This window comes from Benincasa hispida, chromosome 3, assembly GCF_009727055.1.
Source record: "Benincasa hispida cultivar B227 chromosome 3, ASM972705v1, whole genome shotgun sequence".
NCBI lineage: Eukaryota > Viridiplantae > Streptophyta > Magnoliopsida > Cucurbitales > Cucurbitaceae > Benincasa > Benincasa hispida.
The window spans coordinates 49019534-49025917 of record NC_052351.1 but is presented as its reverse complement, the minus strand read 5'-3'; the positions used below and the strand labels follow the sequence as shown (position 1 = coordinate 49025917).

The 6384-nt window shown below is 33.6% G+C and overlaps 1 long non-coding RNA gene across 1 annotated transcript; it reads left to right on the top strand.

Annotated features, from left to right (window-relative positions):
• The first annotated feature begins 329 nt into the window (after positions 1-329).
• Positions 330-3983, top strand: LOC120074629. The gene is made up of 3 exons (XR_005481028.1): positions 330-820; positions 2983-3057; positions 3835-3983. It is a non-coding gene; the product is annotated as an uncharacterized LOC120074629 (long non-coding RNA).
• Positions 3984-6384: the final 2401 nt, after the last annotated feature.

Here is a 6384-nt window from a genome sequence, read left to right as displayed (position 1 = left end):
CCATAAGTGGCCTAAGAAGGTTTGAGCCTAGAGAAACCTAGGCATGAGAAGAAACTTAGGCATGAAGAGCCTAGGAGGGCCCAAATCTAGAGAAGCATAAGCATGAGCCTAGGGAAAGCCTAGACATGAAGAGCTTGAGCCTAAAGAAAATTAAGCATGTCTAGCACTACAACAAATATGACTTATTATAACTCTTGGACATAACCTTTTTAAAAATAGGCTATAGAAACTCTAAAAAAAGGGGAAAATGTTAAAAATCAAATTTTTGGGTGCACTCAAAATTTCATAGTTATCCACTCAAACACGCAAATTTTGGAGGTCACGCGCTTCACCCCTTCTTCAAACACACAGAACCGATATTTTCTTTTTCTCTGTTTCTCTTCTTTTTTTTCTTCGTCTCTCCACACAAAATCTCAATCTTCTCTCTCAAATCTCAACCCTTATTTTCTCAAATCACAACTTTCAGCACTTGAAACTCATATCGTTCTCATTTCTCTCTTTATCATTCTCAATTCCGCGCAATGCCATAAAATGTCCACCCGCATTCCACTGTCAACGGCTGATTTTTCATCGTCTCCGTCGGTTGCATCAACTTTGGTGAATGTGGTTTTATTTTTTTCTCATCTGCTTTCATACCTCTTTTTAATTTATATCGTTCTCACATCCCTTATCTTTATGCACTAAAATGTGCACAATCTGTTGGTTGACTTTCCATCACCTCCGTCACTCTCCATCATCTTCAGTGATTCTCCATCGACTGACTCTCTGCACCGCCCTTTCACGGGGTCACAATCGTCCCAATTCCAGTATTGTACAGTGGGTAAGATTTTGATTTCCTTTGAGCCTTGTTAGTTGATCTTGAATACCATTTAATTTTGTTACTACTGTTACTCATCCTTAGATCCATTTTCATTGTTACTACGAATACTCATCCTTAGATCAATTTTCATTTTATTTTTTATTTGATTTTGGATTTTTCCTTTTTGTGTTTTTTCATTGGGAATTGATTGTTGTGTTGGCTTTTTGGCCCTTAATCTCAAATTAATTAATTTTAATTAATTAACTAATCAATGTTTTGATGATAACAAACTCAATTTTTAATTACTGAAAATTTTAGTGTTTTAATATGTCCATAGCGTAGAGCTTGGAACAACGATTCCAATACCTCTTGAATCACTCAATTAAACTAAAAGAAGAGTTATGATCGAAACGAGTTTTACCGAAAAATATCCGTGCGTGACGTGGTGACTGAGTCAGCATCAATGACCAATCTGGTGATGACACGTGGAGGTTTGGGAGAGTGACACGTGGGGCTTTTGGTTATTTAAAATATTATATATATTATATATATTATTTTATTAAAAAATGAATTTAAAAAGAAATTTAAAAGGAAATAAATTTAATATTATTTTATGTTTGTGTCTAACGGCTAGTTTTTTTTTACACATGGTATTTTTTTTTATTTTTGGATTGACTTTAAAAAGAATGAATTTAAAAGAAAATGAATTAAAAGGAAAATGAATTTAATATTATTTTATATTTGGTCTAACGGCTAGTTTTTGACACATGGTATGTTTTTTATTTTTTTGGATTAATTTTAAAAAGAAAATGAATTTCAAAAGAAAAGGAATTTAATATTATATTTTGTTTGTTTCCAAAATCCAATGGTCCAAATTAATTGTGGTTTCTAAAAAATTTTTCATCTCTATATAAACCATCTTCCTCTCCAAATTTTAAATAAACAAATTTTACATTTCATAATTCTCCAAAACTCAAAAGTTCCATTGTTGCTCTCTCTAAATTCCCAATTTTTTTTCTTTTCTTTTCATCTTATTCTTGAGAGAGTGTTATTGTATTGTGAGGATAAATTTGTTGAGTGCTTAAACTTGTAAATCCACTCTAGTGAGAGTTATATTGTGTTCTTCAACAATTCCAACATTTGTAACGGTTTGATCCTAAACCGTAGAAATGATCGGGTTTGCTCTTGAACCCGTAAAAGGAGCGGTGGTGTAACGGTTGGGCTCTAATCCGTGGAAAGAGTCGGAAAGATTTTATTCAAATGCCCAAGAGGCGCTTGGGGAGTGGGGTAGGTCGAGTTTGACCGAACCACAATAAAAATTACATTGTCTTCTTCTCTAACTCTTTCTTTTTTATTTTTGCAATTAATTTAAACAATTTATTGTATGTTTTAGTTTGTTCTTATTTATTTGCTAAAATTTGATAGAACTAAATTATCACATTTTTGTCATCTTATTTGTTGCATAAATTGAATTTTTCTTATTATTTATAAAAAGTGTATTAATTAGTTTAATTGGGTTAATTTAGAAAAAAAAATTAATTAAATCCTATTCACCCCCCTCTAGGGTTGCCATATCGATCCAACATACTGTTTGTGTTTGGTTGTTGTTCGATTATAGTTTCTGTACTTGAAGGAGATTAAGCTAGCTAAATGGAATGCAATTATGTATTGGGTTTTGTTTCCTCTGATGGTTGATGATTCTGTAACTCTAGTCTAAAAATTTTATTCTAGAACTAGATCCTCGATCAAACTCGATCCAAATCTTGATTCGGTCCAGAACTCAATCCTCGATCCAGAACTCGATCCAAGTCTTGATCTGATCCAGAACTTGATCCTCAATCCTCCACTCGATGCTCACCTACTCGATGTTCACCCACTCAATGCTTCCCCACTCGACGCTCTCCCACTCGACGCTAGATTTATTGCTTGAGAAAAATTGTTGTCATTTTGGCCATCTACAAATTTTTTGATTCTAGATGGGCTCCATTCAACCTAACTTCACCTTGTTGTCTTCTTCTTTTCTATTTGTTTTTGATGTCTTCTTTATTTTAATTTTTTATTTTTTTTTTTTTTTTTTTTTTTTTTACATCTTGTGTAATCTTTTCTTTAAGTTTGAGAGATAAACAAAATTCATAATATATTTTATTTATCAAAATTTATTTCTATTGCCTATCTTGTATCAGAGTTAAGTGTGATGTGGAGGTGCATCAGAGTTAAGTGTAACATGGAAGTCCTCTATTGTACACTACACTTAATTTGTAAGTCTTGGAGTTCAACTTCCACTTCGTCTTTATTTTTGCTTTTAAATATTATAAAATTTGAAGGAGATTGTCGCTATGGTTCTTAAACTAAGGAATCGTTCATAGTTTTTTTAGATGGAAAGTTCTATTGGTATAATTAATTATAGAAGTTTCTAAATATGAATTTTTTGTTTTGTTTTGTTTTTTTCTCTCTCATCCATGTCTTACATAGAAGTGGGAGATTTTCTTTGGATTTTTTAGGTTCTTTAAATGAAAAATGCGAAATTAAGAGACTTCAAATTAAAGTAGCTTTGGAGGGGGTGGGAGTAGATATCACTTAGAAGATACTCGAATTAGTGTGTATGTGTAGTGGTTTCAATTTGTTTTACTAATTGAAGTAATACCTGAAGCGTATTGAGTAGATTGTCTATTTTCTACCACTTTGAAAGTCATTAGGAAAGGTTCATGTGAGTTGTTTGATTATAGACAGCTTTGTGTTTGTTGCTACTATTGGAATATAATAAACCTTAAGATCTTAGACTTTAGATTTAGCACAAAGTTACTCAATTATACTTTATATTTGTATATTAATTGAGGAATTGAATCAAATAATGAGAAGGTTTCTTAGTTCTTAATAGTAAATTTTGGCAACTACAAAAAGTTGAAACATTATTCGCTCTTTAAGTGGTTTAAGGCTCAAAGTAAGAGGTTAGCGACTTAGAATTGATAGTTAATGGTCTTCTTCCTCTAGTAAACTAGTGTCTATGATTTTTTTTTGGAATTTTTTTTTTGTAGGTGGATGGAATGAGGCTTTGCATATTGATGAAGAATGAAGATGACAACTCACTTAACCCTTAAATTTTGTACTCATTACGGAAATATTAAAAAGTTGGTGAATCTTGTATTTTGTTGTTCACTTTGTATTAATTACTTTGTAACTTTATTTCATTGTATTATATTAATTAAATGTGTCATGTAAGGGATTACAAAATTTTAATTATGAGATGAGACTTGTGATATTTACGTGTCATGATACTTTATTATATATAATTAATGTATATTTTCTAATTATCATTTACATGAAATTTGATGAACATTAGTGAAATGGTTTGCCATAGTAAAAATTGGCTAAAGATAGCCATCATGACCGTGGTAATCAATCATTGATGAGAAAAGGCTATAAAATCTTCATAATAGTGCATAAAAAAGGCTTCTAAAAACTTATAATAACATAAATAAAATGTTATTACAAAGTTATAATAGCTCACTTTATAAGCTATAGAAACTTATTATAGCTTTAATTAGTAACGCTACAATATATTTTCATAGCAAGGTAAATATGCTATAATTTTTAGGTTTTAATAGCATTTGGCATAGCTAACAAAAAAACACTTTCAAAAGTCCTGGACTTTTAATAACATGGTCTGTCAGGACGTTCGAAAAAGGCTATAAAAGATCTATTATTATAGCTTTTTTCTTTAGCTATTGTAACTATTATTTCTTGTAGTGTAGGAAGGCTTGAGCCTAAAGAAAACTAGGCATGAGGAGCATGAGTCTAGAAATGCCTAAGCATGAGAAGTCTAGGAGGGCATGAGCCTAAAAAAGCCTAGGAATGAAGAGCTTAGGAGGGCTTGAGCCTAGAAAAGCCTAGGCATGAGGAGCATGAGCCAGAGAAGCCCAAAAATGAGGAGACTAAGAGAGCCCTGAGCCTAGAAAAGTCTAGCCATGAGGAGTCTAAAAAGGCCTAAGCCTAGAGAAGTCTAGGCTAAAAGAGCCTAGTAAAGCTCAGAAGATCCATAGAGAGCCTATAAGAGTTTAAAGTACTTATAAGGAGAGCCTAGTGGAGCTCAATGCTTCTATAAGGGCATTCTAGTAGAGCTTGGAGGGCCTATAAAAAGCATAGTAGAACTCGAAGAACCTATAGGGAAAGCTTGGTGGAGCTCAATAGTCTCATGGGGAGAGTCTAATGGAGATTAAAAGACCTATGAGGAGAGTTTAGTGGAGCTCCGAGGACTCATAGAGAGCCTAGGAGAGTTTAGAGAACCCATAGGAAAAGCCTAGTGAAGCGCAATGATCCCACGAGAAGAGCTTAGTGGACCCATAAGGAATTTAAAGTGAGTTTAATGGACTCATAGGGAGCTTAGAGAAAGCTTAGAGAATCTATAAGGAGAGCCTTGTGAAGCTCATAAGACCTATGAAGAGAGACTAGTTGAGCTTAAAGGAGCCATGGAAAGCCTCGTGGAGGCTTAGAGGACCCATGATGAGTTTAAAGAGAGCTCATAGGACATATAGAGAGAGCCTAGTGAAGCTCAAATGACCCATGAAAATAGTTCAATGGAGTTTAAAAGACTCATAGGGGAGCCCAATAGAGCTCAGAGGAGCCATGGGAAGCCTAGTGATGACTTAGAGAACCTATAAAAAAATCTTAGAGATGGTTCAGAAGACTCGTGGGGAGAACTTAAAGGAGCTCAAAGGACCCATAGGGAGAGCCTAAGAGAGCTCAAAAGACTTATGGGAAGAGCCTAGGAGAGCTTAGAGGACCCATGGGAGATCTTTGAGTGGATTGAGTGTTAAACCATCCAAAATCTTTACCGATAAGCCATAAAGGAAGCGTTGAGACTTTAAGTAGATGATGTACTTAAACAACAGTTGCAGTAATGGTGTAACTTCCCATCAAGCATTAATTCGGTAGTTCCAAGAATTTAAGAGGGGCATTATGAGCCTAAACGTTTGTTACGCTTTACTATCCTATATCAACGACCAAATCCATTGGTCGAAGGTATGCCAAAAATGCTCAGCTATTTTCTACTGTCAAGTTACTCACAAACCCAAAATTGACTTGAGCGTCAGAGTATGCATGGCTTGACACCACACTGGTGCTAAGTTTATTTTGTCTTATAGGCAATTGGACAATTCTCTTCTATGATAGAAATTTACGGTTGAACCATTTTTTGGTATCAACAATTATAAATGGTGATTAATATTCTTATTATATCGAAAAGAAATCCATCAAACATAAAATGTCACTGATACAAACATAATATAAATAATAAATATTTTTTGGGACTAGACGAGCAAACAAGAAAACAAGCAAGCTATAAAATTATATTACAAGACACTATCGCTAAAAACCACTTATCCGTGTAAGAATGGAAGACTGTTGCTCTTTCAAAGCTTTAGATGCAAAAGAATGTGCCAACACATTTTAATAGTGTCAAACATGGGAGAAGGAGATAACCCTTAGATCATTAATTCGAACCTTAGAATTTTTCTATGAATAAAGTGACCTCAGAAATATCCACCACAACAGTATTCAACAGGTTGACCACTTTCAAGTAGTTTAAT